We start from the raw sequence: 21,484 nt of genomic DNA, 5'->3' as shown, positions 1-21,484 counted from the left end.
AGAGCATCTCATGATAGAGAAAGGTTTCTGGCACCATACACAGAAATTGTGACCCAAATAGAAAAAACAGTGGCAAGTTGTCCTTATCAAAAAATATCATTAAGATCATAAAAAGAGGGACGCCTGACCGGCTCAGTGGTTGAGCATCTCCCTTTGGCTCAGGGCGCGATTCCAGTGTTCCAGGATTGAGTCCCGCATCAGGTTCCCCACAGGGAGCCCTGCTTCTCCCTCTGCCTGTGTCTCTGCCTCCCTCTCTATGCCTTTCATGAATAAATAAAATCTTTAAAAAGATCATAAAAAGAGAAATCCAGAGAAGAAGTTACAACAAAACATAAAACCAACAAAGAACTCATACCCAGAACATTTAGAAAACTCCTATAAAATCAGTAAGTCAACCCAACTGAAAAATTGGCAGAAGATTTGAAAAGGTACTTTCAAATGAAGAAATACAAATGGGCCCCCTAAAAAAGTAAAAGGACACTACCTCTATCTTACTAGTCATCAGAGAAATGCACATTAAAACTACAACTAGATACCATTACTCACCAAAATGACTGAAAAATCAAAATTGTGATCATGCCAAACCAAGATGCTGGCAAGGATGGATCACTAAAAACCATATACCTTCCTACACTGCTGGTCAAAGTGCATAAGGGCATGGTCCCCTTGAAACAGTGTGGCATTAAAGACACTCAAACACCCTTATCCAGGAATTTTTCTCCTAGCAATGCATGCTCACATGCATTAAGAAACATGCATGAAGGGCACCTGAGTGCTCTGTCAGTTGGGCAACTGACTCTTGATTTTGGCTCAGATCATAAACTCAGAGTCGTGAGATGGAGTCCCAGGTCAGGCTCCACACTGGGTGAGGAACCTGCTTACAATTCTCTCTCCCCCCTCCCTCTGCCGTTCCCCCCTTTATGCACAGGAATGTGCTTGCTCTCTCTCTCTCTCTCTCTCTCTCTCTCAGGAAGGAGGAAGGGAGGGAGGGAGGAGGGGAGGAAGGAGAGGAAACACAAAAATGTTTATAACAGGATTATTCATGAAAGACAAACACTGGAAACAAACCATTTAACCCCATTTCACTGTTATCCATTATCAACTCATTAATCCCAAAGCTGGAGAGACCCATTAACCAAGACAACCATTAGTAGTCAGATGAATAAATGGTGGTATGTTCGTGTACTAGAATAAACAAAGAAATTGCAGTATATTCATATAGTGGAATAAACAGCAATGAAAATAACTGAACTACAGCTACACATCATAAAATGAATCTCACAAAGATAATGTGAAACCAAATAAGCCAGAGAGACAAGAATAAACCGCATTATTCCATTTATATAAAGTTCAAAAAAACAGGAAAAAATAAACTATATTGGTTCTGCACATGTAGATGGTAGATGGTAATAGTGAAAAAAAAGCAAGGAATTAATTAACAGGAGAGTCAAGATAGTGCTTACTTTTATACAGAAAGAGTAGCAACTGGACTGAGGTAGAAATTCTAGAATGCCAGCAATGACCTCCTTCTTGATCTGGATAGTAGGTACTTAGGTGTTTGCTTTCTGATAAATCATAAAACTATAAAAATAAAAATTAGATAAGTGAATTTAAAAAAAATTTTATAGGAGATGTGACCAATGCTGTACTCAAGGGAACATTCACATAATTCAATGTTTTACTTTTAAATAATAAATAAATAAATAAATAAATAAATAAATAAATAAATAAATAATAAATAAGGAATATAAAATAGTTACTAAACCTAAAATTCAAGCCTTAATTATAAAATAGAAACTCTAGAAAACCTGAGAAACCATGCAATAATTTGTTCAGCATAAAGGTCTTAAAGGCCTACTGTGAGGTCAACACATATAAATCAATAAAAATACAAATAAGTAATTATTTAGAAATGAAATTTCATACACACACCCACACACTACACCCTTCAGGGTGGATTTTGTATCATAAAGAGGATGTATAAAGTACAATGCCACAGTTTGCATTATGTAATAGAGTATAAAAGTGTCCAGAATTTTCCACTCCTGACTATAGCCCTGTCCTTTGCAATGTGACTTTTTATCTCCTGTCCTCAAGAAATGGAGTCTACTTAGATCAATAGACTGTGACCCTGTGCCATTTCAACCATTGGCCTCCAGCAGCCTATACACTTCCTCTTACTTTCTCAAGCTCCTGCACATTTATTATGTGGGCAAACCCAGGCTGACCTTCTGGAAAATGAGAGAACATGTGAAGTAGAGATAAGCCATCTGACCTGAAGTCACCCCTTAATTAACCAGTCCCCAGGGGGCCTGGCAGCTGTCCATTCATCCAACACCAGAAGAACCTCCCAACTGATCCCAGCCCAAATTGCCAGCCACAAAATCATGTTGATTTTTTAAGGTACCATATTTTGAAATGGTTGCTTATGCAGAAAAAGCTGATAGATACATATTATGGGGAAGACTACTGGTTCAGACTTAAATAGAAAAGTCTGAAAATAGGCCAGCAGTCTTTTGAGTGGTTGAATATTATCATAGGAAGGTATGTGTTTATTTATCTTCAACCCCTATGGTCTCTTTTGCTGCTGACTCTTGTAAATTGTGCTACAAACAGAAGTGTAAGGTCAAGTTCAAAGGTGACTCAAGGAGCATGGGAGTCTCCAGCTTGCTCGAACATAAGGACAAATAAGGAGACATTTGGGTTTGTTTCTGTCAGTATTGTTAAATCAATTTTTCATTTTCAGTTTGCAATAACAAAATATGCCTGCAGAAATAAAAATAAGTAAACCTTGGGAGTCCTGGGTGGCTCAGCGTTTGAGTGTCTCCCTTCACCTCAGGGCGTGATCCTGGAGATACCGAAGTCCCGGGATGGAGTCCCACATGGGGCTCCCTGCATGGAACCTGCTTCTCCCTCTGCCTGTGTCTCTGCCTCTCTCTGTCTTTCATGAATAAATAAATAAAATCTTTTTTTAAAAAAAGTACGTAAACCTTTATTGTGACATTTAAGAATTACTTCTTGTGAGTCTAAAATTCTCTAACTTCTAACCCTGTTTTGTCACATTGAAACACATTTTTTCATAATACAATCTTTGAAATGCAATGTTTCTAATAGTATGATGGTTTTATGCCAGAAAATATAGTAAAAAGAAATTAGGAAATATATGTGGGATTTTTCACAATAATGGGTACATTCCTTTTAGCTCATAAGAAAGCACTATGGGGGGAAAAAGCATTATGGGGAAAGGAGAGAAAATGAGTGGGAAATATCAGAGAGGGTGACAGACCATGAGAGACTCCTAACTCTGGGAAATGAACAAGGGGTAGTGGAAAGGGAGGTGGGAGGGGGGATGGGGTGACTGGGTGACGGGCACTGAGGGGGGCACTTGACAGTTTAATATAGTATAACACTGAGTGTTATACTATATGTTGGTAAATCAACTCCAATAAAAATATACAAAAAAAAAGCATTATGTATAATCCTATGCTAATAAATGTGAAATCCTCAATAAAATAAATTTTCGTAATTTATATTTTCCTAAAAAATATCTGAGAAGTTGGGAAACTCTAGCCAACCATTATTCATGTAAAAAATATTTTTGAAAAGGAGAGTGAGCCTGTACTCCAATAATCACAAGTATCAGATATCCAAATCAAATTCATCTTGGCACAAAGGGATTTATTGAGAGGATTATGGGGCATCCCATGTGACTGTAAGAAAAAGAGACAAGTCTCAGAGCTGGGTATCAGAAATAGCTGGAACCAGATACTGGGGTCACCAGTCCTCTCTTGATTTTTTCTTTTTTTTCTGAGTATTTGATTCATTCTGTCATTCATATGTCAAGGATCCAGTTGAGCTATAATTCCTGATTCCTCATCTCAAGACTCTCACAATCAAAAGGGGACTTCCCCTCATCTCCTACTTCCAAACCAAAAATCCTAGAAAAGAGTCAACCAGCCATAGCCAGGGGAGCAGGCTGCCACAGAACATCTGCAGCCCCCAGGAGCCCACTCGTGTATATTAAAGTCATTTCTGGGAAAGGGAAAGGTTATCTATCATACAGTTAGAACAAAGTACTCCATGAAAGTAGCAAAACCCAAGTGGTGTTACAGGCAAGTTCTTTTAAATGTTCAAACAGCAGATAATTATCATAATAAACTCTTTCAGAGCACAGAATGAACAAAAAGACCACCTCCTCTATTTTTCCAAGTTAACAAAACTGAATACCAAAAATGGAGGAAAAAACCAAACACCTCAATTCCATATATGAGGATAGTTGCAAAATAACTAATGAAATATTATCAAATAGAATTTAAACTAAAAGGGCGAAAAATATGAGACAATTTTATTTGGGAACACAGTAAAAATGATTATTATTTAAATTGTCCTAGAGGTTCTGGTAGTGGAAGGAAAAAGAGAAAGAAGAGGAGAGAGGGGATAGAGAAAAGAAAAAGAATATTGAAAAATATGCAAAACAATAGTTATTGCAAATAATACCAGTTTCAACTGAAAAGCCCAAAAGAAAGGACTTTAAATTATCAGAATAAAGTATTTCATTAAATTTGGTGGTTACAAAAATAAATATAACCTATGTAGCAGCCACAATCAGAAAATAGACAAAAAGAAATCTCATTCTTAATTGCAACAAAAAATATGAAATATCTAAAAATAAATTTAATTAGCAACAAGTTAAGACTTTTATGAAGAAAACATCAAAACTTTACTGAGGCCATAGAATAAGATCTCTTCCCCCACAGAAGACAGAATGATAGAATAATCCTGATACAGGATACAATCATATAAAATATAAATGATCCCAAATCAACTATAAATCTCAAGCAATTGATAAAATCCTAAGGACTGCTCTCAGGTTTAACTGCTAGAATAAACATCTGGAAGAAGCCAAAAAATTTTTGGAAAACAAGCAAGTACTGGAAGAATGGGAAACAGAAGAAACTGCCAAAAGGTAAAACATTATATAGAGTTTCAATTATAAAACCACTTGGGTGGAGTACAAGATTAAACAGATCAATGAACACAATAAAAAGCCTTCGTATAAATATTTAGTATATGATAATGGCAGCATTTTAAATCAATAGGAGAAAGCTCAGATTATGTAACTGTTTGAAAAGGGGAGAAAAAGGACTATTACCTGTACCATCTACAAACCAAAACAAATCCCAGAAGTATTAAAGATTTTTAGATGTAGGAAATGAAACTACTTAAGTGTTAAATTATATATGTGTAGAGATTTATATAAGCTTGAGTTCTAAGCAAGCAACCAAAGGAAGGAAAACCATCAGTAAAAACTTGATTGATTTAACTATATAAAAATGTAATATTTCAGTATGTCAAGAAACACCACGAAGAAAATTGGAAGCCAAATGACAAATGAGAAAAATAATTGCAAGGTGCATACCAAAGGGTTGATATCCTTAATATTTAAAGATCCCTTATAAAGTAGCAAGAAAAAGAGGCAGTGGGGGGTGGGCAGTACAAAATTGAAGGCAATCTATGAAATTTCATAAAACAAATGACCACTAACTATACGGAAAAAGTGTTTACCTTCCCTAGCAGTCAAATCAATGAAATGTCAAACAATAACGTGACACCGTTCCTCCCTTTCAGTGAATTGACAAAAATAAAATAAAATAAAATCCAATTCTGTGTGGAATGCCAGGATACAGGCATTCTCAGATGCTACTGATAGGACACAAACTGACACTTTGCAGAAGGCAACTGAGTAACCTACAGTGGAGATTTAAGAAGTTTCTACATCTCCACACCCTGTTCTACTTCTGTAATAATGTTTGAAATTTTTCATGAAAAGTATTTTTCTAAAGTTGATAGGCTTTTACCTAGTTCTTTTACCTCCAAAAGTTAATACAAAGAAAATAATAAAAGATGCACATAAGACTTATGAGGCAATTACAGATGGGGATGGCAGTAGTGACGGTGGTAGAGATAATAAGGGTTTGAAAGGAGATACAACTTTTGTTTCCAATGCAGAGAATTTCTTGGACTTCTTATATCCACATAACCCATGACCTCAAATAACCAAATGGAAAATGAAAAATCCTGCTCAGCTGGCAGAGGCTCCCAAAGTTTCTCAAAATGAACATGACTCCAAGTTACATTCACACACTAAAAATCAGTATTTCATGTATTCGTCCTCCTTTAACATTTTGGAAATCTCTCCTAAAATTTAGCATCAGAGAGAAATGAGAACCCAAATCTGTTTCTTTGAGATGATAGTGACAAAGCCTGCAGTGAAACCCAGTGAAGCCCACACCATCTCTGTCCTTCCAGCAAACCCTGTGTCTTGACCTTTCACAGCACGGGACAAACAAACAAAGCCAAAAACCAACCAAACAAAAGCCATCATGTGAGATAGGACCTTCTCCCTTACTGGCAGGCTGGAGCCAAGTCACAGACTCTAGGGTTCTGGTTGGATATAAACTGTAGATGTTCATTTATATGTATTTCCCCTATGTGTATTTCTATATGTTCATCTATACGTATTGTTCTTATTGAGAGAAAGATTTGAGATGAACAGCCCTGAGCACACAGGCTGCTACACAGCAGACCAAACTCACTTATCCAAAATGGCAAACAAGGTCTCTGAAAACAGAATGAAAGTTCATAGCCTCAGCAATCAGACAACAAAAAGACATTAAAGGCATTCAAATTGGCAAAGAAGAAGTCAAACTCTCCTTCTTCGCCAATGACATGATACTCTACATAGAAAACCCAAAAGCCTCCACCCCAAGATTACTAGAACTCATACAGCAATTTGGTAGCGTGGCAGGATACAAAATCAATGCCCAGAAATCAGTGGCATTTCTAAACACTAACAATGAGACTGAAGAAAGAGAAATTAAGGAGTCAATCCCATTTACAATTGTACCCAAAAGCATAAGATACCTAGGAATAAACCTAACCAAGGATGTAAAGGATCTATACCCTAAAAACTATAGAACACTTCTGAAAGAAATTGAGGAAGACACAAAGAGATGGAAAAATATTCCATGCTCATGGATTGGCAGAATTAATATTGTGAAAATGTCAATGTTACCCAGGGCAATTTACACACTTAATGCAATCCCTGTCAAAATACCATGGACTTTCTTCAGAGAGTTAGAACAAATAATTTTAAGATTTGTGTGGAATCAGAAAAGACCCCGAATAGCCAGGGGAATTTTAAAAAAGAAAACCATAGCTGGGGGCATCACAATGCCAGATCTCAGGTTGTACCACAAAGCTGTGGTCATCAAGACAGTGTGGTACTGGCACAAAAACAGACACATAGATCAATGGAACAGAATAGACAACCCAGAAGTGGACCCTCAACTTTATGGTCAACTAATATTCGATAAAGGAGGAAAGACTATCCACGGGAAGAAAGACAGTCTCTTCAATAAATGGTGCTGGGAAAATTGGACATCCACATGCAGAAGAATGAAACTAGACCACTCTCTTGCACCATACACAAAGATAAACTCAAAATGGATGAAAGATCTAAACGTGAGACAAGATTCCATCAAAATCCTAGAGGAGAACACAGGCAACACCCTTTTTGAACTCGGCCACAGTAACTTCTTGCAAGATACATCCACGAAGGCAAGAGAAACAAAAGCAAAAATGAACTATTGGGACTTCATCAAGATAAGAAGCTTTTGCACAGCAAAGGATACAGTCAACAAAACTCAAAGACAACCTACAGAATGGGAGAAGATAGTTGCAAATGACGTATCAGATAAAGGACTAGTTTCCAAGATCTATAAAGAATTTATTAAACTCAACACCAAAGAAACAAACAATCCAATCATGAAATGGGCAAAAGACATGAACAGAAATCTCACAGAGGAAGACATAGACATGGCCAACACGCACATGAGAAAATGCTCTGCATCACTGGCCATCAGGGAAATACAAATCAAAACCACAATGAGATACCTCCTCACACCAGTGAGAATGGAGAAAATTAACAAAGCAGGAAACCACAAATGTTGGAGAGGATGTGGAGAAAAGGGAACCCTCTTACACTGTTGGTGGGAATGTGAACTGGTGCAGCCACTCTGGAAAACTGTGTGGAGGTTCCTCAAAGAGTTAAAAATAGACCTGCCCTACGACCCAGCAATTGCACTGCTGGGGATTTACCCCAAAGATTCAGATGCAATGAAACGCCGGGACACCTGCACCCCGATGTTTCTAGCAGCAATGTCCCCAATAGCCAAACTGTGGAAGGAGCCTCAGTGTCCATCGAAAGATGAATGGATAAAGAAGATGTGGTTTATGTATACAATGGAATATTCCTCAGCCATTAGAAACGACAAATACCCACTATTTGCTTCAACGTGGATGGAACTGGAGGGTATTATGCTGAGTGAAGTAAGTCAATCGGAGGACAAACAGTGTATGTTCTCATTCATTTGGGGAATATAAATAATAGTGAAAGGGAATATAAGGGAAGGGAGAAGAAATGTGTGGGAAATATCAGAAAGGGAGACAGAACATAAAGACTCCCAACTCTGGGAAACGAACTAGGGGTGGTGGAAGGGGAGGAGGGCAGGGGGTGGGGGTGAATGGGTGACGGGCACTGAGGGGGACACTTGACGGGATGAGCACTGGGTGTTATTCTGTATGTTGGTAAATTGAACACCAATAAAAAATTAATTTATTAAAAAAAAATAAAAAATAAAATAAAACATGGTCAATTTAGCCAGACCAAGGTGTAATTAGTCTTGGCCAAATAGACATTCAGAAGTGTTCAACATCAGGAGATATCATGAGGAGACTTTGTTCTTCTAGGAAAAGATCAGAATTAGCAAGTACTGCTTATCTTCCAAGAATCCTTTACGGAAGAAACCTGAAAGAACAGGTCTTTCTTCTTTTGGGCTCTCTCAAGCCTTGACTCATGTCCAGGAGCTTGGATAGATGGTTCTGGGTAGTCTCTAGTCTTTATGAAACAAAGTCCAGCCACTGTGTAGTGGTACCCAGAGGGCAAAACTTCTAAGTGTCTATCCATAGCCACCCTGCCCCTTTAAAGCAGAAGCCTCGCCTCCAATATGAACAACCAGAACTATATGAGCTGCTAAAATTAAAACTTCTCTGGCCTTCCACAAAGGCAGGGAAAAAATAGGCTCTAAGCAGCCCCTGGAGGGGTGCCATACTGAGGTCACTTTGGATATCTCCCAAGAATGCCTGCAGGAGGATGGGACCCCAACAGAAGGGATGGCATGCCAGATGGCCAGAAGAAAGATTTGATCAAGGAGAACAAGATTCAGCTTTGGACACCTGCCAAGTCAGCCCAATAGGCAGAGACCCCCAGTAGTAACACCAGGTCACCACGACACCAGCCAAGTAAGATACTTTCTGCACCATATGTCTTCTTTCTCCGCCCTGCCGGAGAGATGCCAGAGGTGAGGGGTGAGGAGAGAAAGATGGGAAGAAGCCAACCACAGACCACCTTCTTGCCTGCTATACATTTCTAGCCTGAAATAGGAATAAGCTGGGAGAACAGAGAAGCTTGAACTTCTTTTCTCCCTTCCTGCAACGAGAATGTTGTATGTGACCTGGCATTGGCCAAGCAGTTGCTCTCACCAGAATGCTGAACCCCGAAGGAGTGATACAGAGGTGCAGATACAGTTGAGAATGTGTTCACGACCTCAGAGGGTCTCATCCAGAGCCCAGGGCCGCAGGAACCAGCAGCCACGGCCTGACCAGAGCATTCCCATGGTCCCTGCTGCCCAGCTGCCTGCCTGGCTCAGAGCCTTCCAAATTCTGTGAGCTACCCACCGTCCCGCTGTCCCACCGATCATTTCTATTCTGCTTAAGTTAGCCATGGTTGTTTTCTATTGCCTCTCTGACACCCCCAAATGTACTATTTCTACTTCCTAATGCCTCCTACCTCCCAGGTACCCCCATCTTCCCACAGAAGCGGAGCAGCCAGTGACTGGAAGTGAGGCTTCCAGCATGAAGCAGCAGACATGCTCCTGCTGAGATCGTTGGAGGAGGGTTCAATGAAGGGAACACTTCCATAGGTGTGGGCAGGTTGTAGGGAAACTTCAAAGGAGAGTGCAGGACCCTGGAATTACACACAGTGTGGTCACTGCCCTTTCTCAGCTTGGACAATGAAGCAAGAGTGCAGATACCAGAACATGAAGGACCATCCCAGGAAAGGAGCCACCTTAGGAGGAAGATAGACCTTTAGTCACGAGGTACAGCCAGCCTGTGGCAATTCCCCATTTCTGATCCCCTGCCAAACGTCCCTATTAACAGGACTTACCTGGCTGAAGCCAGGGGACACAGGAAGCTGCTGACGGGACCCTTAAGAGGCAGCCTCCCGGAAAAAGAACAAGGTGGAGGAGGATGAAGAGGAGATCTGCAGGGTGGGGAGAGACTATGCAGGCATTTAGCACTAACACTTGAGAGAAGAAGAGCTGCCAAGGCTCTCCACGTGCCCACATATTTATCTAACCTGGGTTCCATCACCCCAGTTCTCTTCCAAGCAACCCCAGGTCAAAACTCCATCAAGACACAAGAACATACTTCCGAGGCACCAGGGTCCTCCGCCTCAGCCTCCTTCATCTGTCCCAGGGCTGCCTTGCCAAAGCACCTGCTCCTGCTTTGTCATCTCTATGACTTCCTTCTCCTTCCCACCCATCACGTTTTTCATTAATTCTGCTACAGCATGAAGACTCCTGTGCAGACAGCTGAGACTTTCTCAGCTGCAGACAGATATAGAAGTTACCATCTCTGCCAAAAAAGCCAGGGGCTATAAAACCACAGTGGGACTCAGAGACAGCCAAGAGACATAACAGCCTCAGATCACAAGGCACTTAGACCCAAGAAACAAAACAGAGCGGAAAACCATGTGAGCCATTTGCCATTTCTGCAAGCAATTGTCTGTAGGCATTTCGCTAAGAATGTTAGAGGAGTACAAGATCCCTTTAAAATGCAGTTCAGAAAAAGTCTGTACCTGAAAATACAAAGACGGTAAGCAATTGCAGATGGAGAGACCGAGAATGCTTGGAGGCCACTGAGTAGGAAGGAAAACCACCCTTACCACATGGACCATCGTGAGGTACAGAGGCAAAGCAGCGGAAAGCACTGACCCAAGATGCATTTATTCGACTTTGCACAAATATTTATCAAGTATTACTGTGTCTAGGCACTGAGTTAGGATTTTAAAAGGCAAATGGCTAGAACAGAAGGTTTGCCTTTACTGTAACTATGCCTTTCACTATTTCCCTAGGGAAGAGGGTTTGGGAAAGCAGCAACAACAGCTTCCATTTATTGAGCATTTATGAGTGCCAGGTATTATACTGAGCACATCCTTCCTATTCACACCTCTCTGCAGCCCGAATCGGTAGACGGGTACCATCCTTACCCATCTTACAGGGAGGGCACACAGATCCAAGAATTGGCAACAAGTCCCACATGAAGAGATGCGTTAGGAGAAGAGTACCAGAACCAGGACCACTGGGGACAGTACTTCGCTGACTGTATAACACTTTATGTAAGAGGTATGTATGTGGTGCCGTTGGGACATGGCTGAGGCAGGAGGACGAGAGGAATACATGCTGCCCTTGGACACCTTTCCAAGGGGCTCAACTAAAATTTCAGTCTAATTGATTCCACCTCCTGCAATCATTTTGTCCATTCACTGGTCCTCTGCCATGAGACATCCACTGACAATGTTTTGTCAGAAAATATTGACCCTTGGACATTTAAATCAATTAGTGCATACATTTCAATTGGCTCATATGTCAAGAACACTAAGTTCTCTTGCCAAAGTACATACAGAAGTGGGGGATGAGGGGAGTGCAGAGTCAATCAGGGGAAGTATGTATAATTATATATAAAGAAGTATTTGTGATTTGTTAAGATAAAATGACTACTTATCTACATTTTTTTTTTAACCTAGAGAGGATCATCGGGGGGAGTGCCATAGGCAGTCTGCATGGCAGTTATAGCTACAGAGCTTGGAGAAGAGCCCTTCACTGACCTAAACCACATGGAGGTAATAACACAGGGGTTAGAGCTCCACTGTATGCCATCGAACTGACATCATCCTCCGTTCTCCGTAAAACACACGACTGGCATTAGAATGTTCAGGGCTACAAGGCCACTAGTCTCTAGCGCACCTGCACCTGTGCTTCTAATAGTTGGGTTGTTTCCTTCTGCATTGGTTCCAAACGTGCTGATGCCAGGTATATCTGATACCATAATTATATATTTTAATTACAGATCATCTATAAAAAGTCAACATGTCTATAAAAACTGAGTTTGAATACTTTGCATGAGGCAGATCACTGTTTTAAAAATTCTGCAGAATTAGGAGTTTGGGGGGAGGAAATAAATTCTAGAAGGACTCTGCTCTCAGATTGCTGCACACCTTAAATTCTTGACCACTTCAAAGAAAGCCAAACTAGGTAGCACAAAAGATAAAGAAATTTAAAAAAAAAAAAAAAAGAAATTTAAAGAAAGAAGAAAGATTCATGCTTAAGAAGATGACACTGACACCCACATCAAAAGACTGGTGCATGTACAGACATTAAAGGCTTGGGTTGAAATTAAGTGTTTAAGGTATGTCTGTTTTGTATGATTTCCTGCCTTAATCACTTATTCAGTTATCCAGCCAAAGACTCATTCTAAATAAGAGGGTCTCTCCCATACCTACCTTGAAGGTGAGGATTAAATGGGAAAATCCAGGGGCCCGGGCCAGGCACATAGGAAGCTCTCTGTAGAGCACATCAACAGTAAGACAGGTAATAGCAGCTCCAGAGCAATGACCTCAGTAAGCACATGTAAATCAGCTATTAAGATGAGGAATACAAGAGTCTAGTGTCACCAATTCACGGGACATCCACTAAGTCATTTTGCCTCCCGTCAACAGTAAATGGGGACGTTTGGACTCAGTACGTGAGACTCAAACTTCAGCATCGAAGCCCATCACCTGGGGAGCTTGTTACAATGTAGGCTCTGAGTAGGTCTGGGTGTGGCCTCAGATGTTGCCTCGGTAACAAGCTCCCAGGCTGCTGCTGCTGATCTATGGTGCACAAGAGCCTAGAATGCCATCCTCAAACTACAGCATGCATCAGAGTCACCTGTTTGGGGCTTTATTATTTTTCTTTGGTTTTCTGGTTTTTCTTACCTATTCAAACATACATTGCTGGCTTAAAACACAGAAAGCCTCAGGGCACCTGGGTAGCTTAGTCAGTTAAGCATCCAACCGTTGGTTTCAGCTCAGGTCATGATCCCAGGGGCCTGGGATCCAGCTCCATACTGGGCCCTGTGCTCAGCGAGGAGCCTGCTTGAGGACCCCTCTCCCTCTGCTCCTCCCTCCCCCTAAAATAAATAAATCAATCTTTAAAAACACACACATACACACACATGGAAAGCCTATTGATTCAATAGGTCTGGGTGGGGCTGAAGAATCTTGCCTTTCTAATGTGTTCTCAAGTGATGCTTATGCTGCAGATTCGGAGACTAGAATTTGAGTGCTACTGTCTAAGACATCTCTAAGTGTGCTGACAACATGAAGCAAAGACAGAAATGGTACTTGACCATTTTTTTTTCTTAAGATTTGTTTATTCATGAGAGACACAGAGAGGCACAGAGACACAGGCAGAGGGAAAAGCAGGGTCCCTCCAGGGAGTATGATGTGAGAATTTATTCCAGGACCCCAGGATCATGACCTGAGCCAAAGGCAGACGCTCAACCACTGAGCCACCCAGGTGCCCCAGTACTTGATCTTTTCAAATCACACAAAGCACTGTGGTGTTGTTGCAAGAGGAGGTAGGGCAGGCTCTCGACTTCCTCAACTCCCAGATGCCATACTTGGAGAGCCAGAAAGATAAGGTGACAAATCCCAGCTCCCACTGTCCCCATGTGACTCACCTCACCTCTAAACTGTCATTCCACCATTGGTCAACAGGGAGGGGTCTTTTTTTTCTTCCTTTTTATTTTTCCCCCTTTTTATTTTTCCTCCTCCTCAAGAAACCCACCAGAAAATCTTGTGAAGGGGGTGGGAGCAGAGCTCTAATCCTAGTGTCTTGACAAGCTCAAAGATGCAAACATCACTTAACGTGACAAGCAAACCGTAACCGCAGTGCGCAAACACTGTTAGTCAGGTAAGGAGATAATGTGCACGGAACATGCTGAGCAAATAGCAGCCCTTTGTGAATCAGCATTAGCATAATTACTGCACATCAGTAATTGCTGAAATTATGTTCACTAGGATCATTTATAATTCTAAGTGAGAGGCTTCTTCCACCGATACTCCCAGCGGGGAGGTGAAGGTGGCCTGCCAGCTGGTGTTAGATGCTCAAGAAAGCACTCACCAGCTCCCACAAGGCATCCCAAGCACAGACATTGGATGGACTGTCCTCATTGGGCAGGCCCCAAATTCCCCCTGAAGCTTCCTGCCTCCTCACCTTTATTCCTGCTATGCCCTCTCCTCTAGAATGCCATCCCCTCTTAGTTCAGTGCATCCAACACTGCTTGGCCAGCAAGGTGGTGTGGTGTAGAGTCAAATGGAGAAAGTGCTTTGGTTATGGCCTACAGAGAGGGTGGTGGAAGCCACATCAGCTGTCTGGGTGGGACCTCATGAGGATAGCATTCAACCAGAAAGCTGCCACATGCTACTAAGGCCAGGACCCCATGTGAGACCTCCCATGGCTGCAAAAAACCAAGGAGGCAAACTGGTCGCAGCAATGTGACAACGAAGAAGGGGGCTCCTTAACCCCCAGCCCCACGTGGACCTGCAGCATAGAGGGAGACGCACAAGCGGAGTATGGAAACCCTATGTGTCAAGAACAACCTTGAAGCACGTTAACACAGACATCGAGGAGTCTCTCCTGCTAGCGCCCCTGGCACTAGGATGCAGCTGCCAGAACAGGGACTGCACTAGGCCCTGAGAAGCGACTCCAGAGCCTCTCAGAGGAGAGGAGGTACTGGAGTAGTCCAGGCAGGCGGAGGCACTCCCCCTCCAACTTACGGCTAAGGGCCTCAAAAATCACTTCACAAAGCAAATGGCAAGTACACCGTCCCCTCAGGCAGGAACCTGAGAATCGTCCTCCCTACTCCTCCTTCCCCTGCATTCCACCTCTCACCAGTACTTAAGCTGCACAAGCACATCTTTGCTTGTTTTCTGTGCTGCCGTATCCTCTGAGCCTTGAACAGTTGAATTAATGAGCTGATGAATAAATCAGCAAGTCCTGACAGCTCTGCCAGAAAGACCTCCCGCCTGTCCGCTCGTCTCCACCGCCACTGCCAACCTCCTAGCCTGAGCCTTTGTCGGCCCACTGCATAAGCCCCTCCTTGTGTTCCTGCCCCCTCTGAGCCACACTCCTTGCAGAAGCCAGATCACCTGACACATCTGACTCTAATAACCCAAACTCTTCCCAAAGTATAAAAACTATCACACCAGAATTCCCTTTTATACATCAAGGTCTCTACTAAGCTTACAGCTGGGTGCGCGGTGGAGCTGGGGCCAGTGGACACCAGGCAATCTTCTCTAGACGTTCCAAAGCCCACTGCCTTGCAAAGCCCACAAGGTTTAATCCCACTCTTTCTGGTAGGCCTTTTAGGGACAATCCCTGCCCAGAGTGTGTCTCTTGACATTAGACCTTTCTCTGTCCCACACGTTTGGCATTCAGCATTTGCCATTCATTAGGAGGAAATGACCTTTTCATAGGTATCAAAAAAAAAAATTACTAACCTGTGCACCGTGCATTTCAAGTCCCGAAGTGGTTTTGTAACTAAAACACATAATAAACTTGTTTCTCAATCACTGTGATTGTATCCCCACTTTACAGGTGAAACAGAGTTCCAAGGCAATTGCTCTAAACCATGGAGTTAATGAGTAGCAGAGCTGAAATTCGAACCCAGGACTTTGGACTCCAGCCTCTATAATCTTTCCATATATATCAGTTGCTCTGTTTGCCTTATGAATGCCTTGCCTCCTCCAACTAGCCTTATACATAACGCTCAATACCTAGCAAAGTGGCATGTGAATGAGAACATTCTCCACATTTTATAACGGTTCATATGGGTTATTTAATTCTCACAACCTATGACATATATCCTATCATTATCCTAAGGTACAAGATGAGATCTCTGAGGCTCAGAGAAGTTAAACCACTTTCCCAAAGTCACACCGTAATTAAATCATAGGGCCAGGATTTAAAGCCAGGCAGGCTGGCTCCTGAGCCTACACATTTAACCACTGTGCTATGCCACCTCCTTTTCTAATTGACCCCCAGAGAACATTTGTGGGTTGATTGGTGATACCACAGACTGTCAGAGCCAGGAGAAGAGCCTTGGTGCGATCACACATTTATGCCAGCCCTAAAATATCTGTCTTGGAGTGACAGTTGGCAGTTAATAAGGTTTGACATTTTCAAATCAATTTCTATCGATTTCTTTCTCCTGAAAAAAGGACACGAGTTTGATGGATAAAGCCAGCCCTTGGTGTGCTTGGAAACGGTGGGGAAAGTAGGCCATGAGTGAGCTCTGCCGGGGATGGCAGCTGTCTAGGAGAAAAACCCTTTCCTGGCACAGTCCCTCTCCGAGGTGTCCCAACACAGTGTCAGGTAAATAACAGGCTCCACGTTGTCGTCACGTGACATTCTGTGCTGGCAGAGCCGAGGGGAAGCAGAAGCAACGGTCTGTGCTTGGGGTGGCCGTGAAGTTATGAACATTTATGTGGTCAACACACAGAATCCCATTTTCACAAATACCATTTTGATAGGCTGAGCGAGTTAATCTGAGCCCCTTCCACATGCCGGTGGATGCCTGGAATTGATGAATGGATGGCGTCTCTGCAAATTCTATTGAGGAAGGAAACCTCTGAAACAGATGGGTACGTCAACCCTTGTTCATTTGGTAAACATATTGTGTTTTAGCGTTGTCTGCACTCACTGAGCCTGTGCTATGTGCCCAATGATCTGCCACTGCTTCCTGGTCCTGGACTCTCACCAGTGCACTAGGACATCTTTTTCCCTGTTGGGTCATATGGCCTTGGGGGACAGTTAGGATCTGGGATGCACACAGATGGGCACCTCGAAAGGGCAGAGCTCAGATGTACACGTGAGGCTGTGTAACGTAGGGCCCAGCCTGGCTGTGGATGGAGAACCTGAGGCCAGCTAGGCAGGCCAGCCAGCGCAGGCTCGGGGCTGCTCCTGTGTTCTGCTACCATGTCCCCTCTGCGCTTTCCCATCTCACTGACCTCCAGGGACAGCTGCTCCTGTTAACCTCTTCCCCAGCGTAGGCTGCCCTTGACACAGGTCTCACACTTGAGCTAAAAAGCATTTTAACCTGCTTGATCACAATCGGCCCTCCCAATAAATAACTGTACTTTTGTCTCCATTTCGTGGCTAAGAAATGAAATGCAAAGAGTTTAAGGGGCTTAACCACAAACACATGATTAAGAAGTTCCAGTCTGGCCAAGGATGTGAATATGGATCTTTTCATCCCAAACCATGTACTATAGCTCCTTAACTGGCTTCTTATCCTTAAGTCCTCTGCTCTGGGACCTACTCTGTGGAGTGTTTTATTCCCCCAGATCTTTTCCACCTGAGGTAGCTTGGACTGTGGTCTCCAACTCTTTCTTCTCTCCCTGTATTGCAATTGCACCCCAAAGCCTCTTCAGCTGCTGACCCTGGAGAGGCAGAGCTCATTCCCTCAACTCCACTAATGTTAGGCTTGGCCACTGGGGTTGTGGAGTAACACAAACAGAAGCTATCAATATGCTTACAGGGCTGGGATTGGCCTCTGGCACTTCTGGGATCCCCCGAGACGAGCATTCCCCAGGTAACTATTAGCCAGAGGAGGCAGCATAAAGGCATAGTCCTGAGCCAAACTGTATTTGTTTCCTATGGCTATAGTAACAACTATAACGTTGTTGACTTAAGACAACAAAAGTTTATTCCCTCATGGTTTGGAGGCCTGAAGTCCAAAATCAAAGTACAGGTAGGACTATGTTCCTTCCAAAGAATAGAAGAGAGTCCTTTCTTGCTTCATCTAGCTTCTGATGTTCACCCCATTATCACTGTCCACCTTCACATCATCTTATCCCCTACGGTGTCCCTTTCTGTCTCTTACAATGACACTCTCACTTGACTTAGGGCCCATCCTAAACCACTGTCATCTCTTCTTGATCCCTGGCTCAACTGCATCTGCAAAGAGCCTAATTTCAAATAAAGTCACATTCTGAGGTTTTTAGACAGATATGAATTTGGAGGGGAACACTATTCAGTCCCACTTCAGTCTACCTTCTGGCCCTCTAAATTCACATCTACCCCACATGTAAAATACATCCATCGCAACCCAACATCTCCCAAAGTCTTAATCCATTCCAACATCAACTCAAAATCCAAAAGCTCATCTAGTATCATCAATTCCAAAAGTCTCAAATCTCATCATTTATATAAGGCATTGGTATGGTCCATCTTGGGGTAAAATTCCTCTCTATAGACCTGTGAGATCAAAATTTAAGTTATCCGCTTCCAAAATCCAGTGGTGGAACAGGCATGGGATAGACATGAGAGAAATAGAGAGAAATCGTAAGGGAAGGAATAAAGAGGTCACTGACTTCTGTATCCATTGGCGATGGCCCTGCCCTCTATCCTATTCAACTCAATACACCAGCTGATGAGTCTGAAACCAAGTTTAGCTGACCTGCAGACCTACAAGCAATAAATGTCTGTTGTTATAGGCCACTGAAATTTTGAGGTTAGCTGTTATACAGCAAAAACTGACTGATACACCACAAAACAGTGATGGAAAAGCCTTTGAAGATGTTCTCAAAAATCCTCTATAGGACAGATTCTCAGCTCTTCTCCATCAAGACAACAATGTTTTGTAAATATGCACCCTACACCAAACTGCTCTAACAACTCATTTTGCCTTATCAGGTAGGATGTTTTATAATTACTTTAATTCAACAAATATCAATTCCTTGCCTGGACTGAACATATGTTAAATGTGAAACAGGACAGACTGCCATGGAAATAGATCTGATTCAGTCCTCATTAGTTCACAGTCTAATGAGAGAGACAGACCATGAGTAATCGTCACCAAAGCTGTCATAGGGGACAACATGGAAGATGGTGGCAGGCCTTACAAAGTCAGCATGGCAAAATTGACACTTGAGATGGGCCTTAAAGGTCAGAGGGGATTTCCAAAGGTTAAGATGGAGAATAGGAGAAAAAGACAATCAGGGAAAGAATGCTTGGACAAAGACCAGAAAGCCAAATTTAGGAATACCTTTTTGTACAATTGACCAATGGATAGGGTATCCAAGATGAGTGCTAGGGGACAGAACAAGTTGGTTTACAACCCTGGGAGTTCTCTAGAGGAAGTCTGAAACTAGCCCCCATCTGGAGAGTGGGGAGAGACAGAAAAAAGAAGACAGTAGGTAACAGGGTTAATAAGCAAGGGAACTTGCATAGGAGGCTTCTCTTGAGCAGATGCAAGATGAGTAGATCTCTGCACCTGGCCACCACAACCCTGACAGTCTATATAAAAGCTTTAAAGAGGCTCAGTCCTTTATACAGTCCAGAAGTTCTCAAGAAGACATTGGAGTCTCAAGGTTGTGTCCTTGAAATGATTCTAGCTATGAAAATGGTGGTAGAATGTACAGTGGCAAGGACAGGTGCAGGGGTAAGGAGCCTCTGGTGGCCTGAGTCCAGCTCTCAAGTCAACCAATAGTCCTTCTGATGACCTCCTCCAACTGATTGCTGTCATGGAAAGCCTTCAATGCTAGACCACGGGGTTTGCACAAGGTTTGATGGGCAGTACAGAGCCATGGAAGGTTTGAGAGTGAGGGAGCACAATGGGAGGTTATGCCTTAGGAGAGCATTATGGTTGGGCTCTGGATGAGAGGGATCAAGGGCTCTGGAATGGAGCTGAGGACACTAGGTAAGAGACTATTACAAATAGCCACCTTAAGGTTAGGTAACAAAGACCCAGACAGGAACATTAGCAAGAATTTGATGTCCAACCAAGCACTGCAAGCAGGGCCCAGCAAGGATGTCCAGTTCACTTTGATTTATTCCTATGCCCCCCGCTCAGTTCCTCTATATCCCTGAACTATTCCTGTTTCTCTTTTTCTGGGGAGCCTACAGGGTTATTCCTGCCATACATTCCATCACTCCAACAAAGCATTAGTAAAAGACATCCATCCATCTGCTGAGTCCACAGAAGTCGGTGAGCACCAGATCCAAGGACAGAGGAAGAGGGAGGGGGGAGGGGACACTCTCCTGATTACAGTATTTTATCCTCAAGCATTTGCCATGATCCATCAAATTTGCTAACATGGCAAAAATTTAGGAACTGAATTGTAATGGGAGGAGAGGAGGTTCTTATCTCCCAAACGACCTAATAAAGCTTCCCCTGAAGTCTGGGGTTTGGGAGCAGGCTGGACATGATGATGACAGAGGGTAAAGAAGCCAGATGCAGGGACCTGGGTGTCCAGGGTGTAGTGGGAAAGATGGGTAGGAAAAGGGTCGGGAAGGCTGTAGAGCCAGGAAGGGACTCCAGTTCAGCTAATAATCACACTCAAAGAGAGGCATCTGGCTGGCTCAGTCAGTTAAGCATCTGATTGTTGATATTGGCTCAGGTCATGATCCTGGAATGGTGAGAGCAAGCCCTGCATTGGGCTCCATGCAAAATATGGAGCTCCCCTTCTCCCTCTGCCCCTCCCCCCACAAAAATAATAAAAATTAAACCTTTGAAAATAATCACTCAAAGATACAGTATATAGTTTAGAGACTTGGAACAAACGGCACCAGGCTTGTAATTCCAATAGACCCTCCTCCTCACTCCCAGCAAAGGGGCAGCCCCTGACTGTGTGCCTCACCCAAGTCCTAGAAATCTCTGCTGCCCCCACTCCCACCCCCCACCCCCCATCAGTCCCTCACTCCCTTCTTTTCCCCAACCCTTTCTCTTGCCCATCACAGCACCCCTGGCATCTCAGTCCTAATATTTGTTTTCTGTGAGCCAGGAACCACATCAGCTTGGTCTCAGGATCCTCAGCACCTCAGGCAGCTCTGCCACTATGTCAATGCTAACAATGCTTTCCAGAGTTGGCAATCTGGGGCATGCATCTTCCAAGTTTCCTTCCCAGAGTCTGTCTTTTAAGCCAGTGGATCCAGCCTGCACAACTAGGAGAAGGACAATGCCAACACTCCCATGACCATGGCCTGTCTCTGGCCAATATCTCAACAGACCCCCTGTCCTTTCCTGATCTTGCACTACTGGACTCTGAGCTTCCACGCAGCTCCTCAACCAGAGACCCTGGCTCACATGTGTCCTTCAGGTAATTTCCTGCTCAAATCGCTTTGGGCAGCACCAGTCTTCAGCCTCCCTGGACCTCAGGACCTCAAGACACACAGCACACCCATGTATATGTACCATATATACCCCATGCACACATGAAAGTGTATACATACCATGTGCATCCACACACATCATG

The 21,484-nt window shown here is 43.1% G+C and overlaps 1 protein-coding gene across 48 annotated transcripts in view; it reads right to left on the bottom strand.

Annotated features, from left to right (window-relative positions):
• The window catches only part of LOC144298368 (uncharacterized), a 234,434-nt gene that overhangs the window by 170,436 nt on the left and 42,514 nt on the right, over positions 1-21,484 (bottom strand). For 3 of the 48 annotated variants that reach the window (XR_013365348.1, XR_013365342.1, XR_013365344.1), the window contains exon 2: positions 1,464-1,581. The exons of the other annotated variants lie outside the window; for them this stretch is intronic. The gene's annotated coding sequence lies outside the window, so the exon portion shown is untranslated. The remainder of the gene's footprint in view (positions 1-1,463; positions 1,582-21,484) is intronic. 48 annotated transcript variants of the gene reach the window in all.

This window comes from Canis aureus, chromosome 26, assembly GCF_053574225.1.
Source record: "Canis aureus isolate CA01 chromosome 26, VMU_Caureus_v.1.0, whole genome shotgun sequence".
In the NCBI taxonomy this organism is placed as follows: Eukaryota; Metazoa; Chordata; class Mammalia; order Carnivora; family Canidae; genus Canis; species Canis aureus.
Note: the sequence above shows the minus strand (reverse complement) of the source record. Positions and strands in the feature narration are given on the sequence as shown.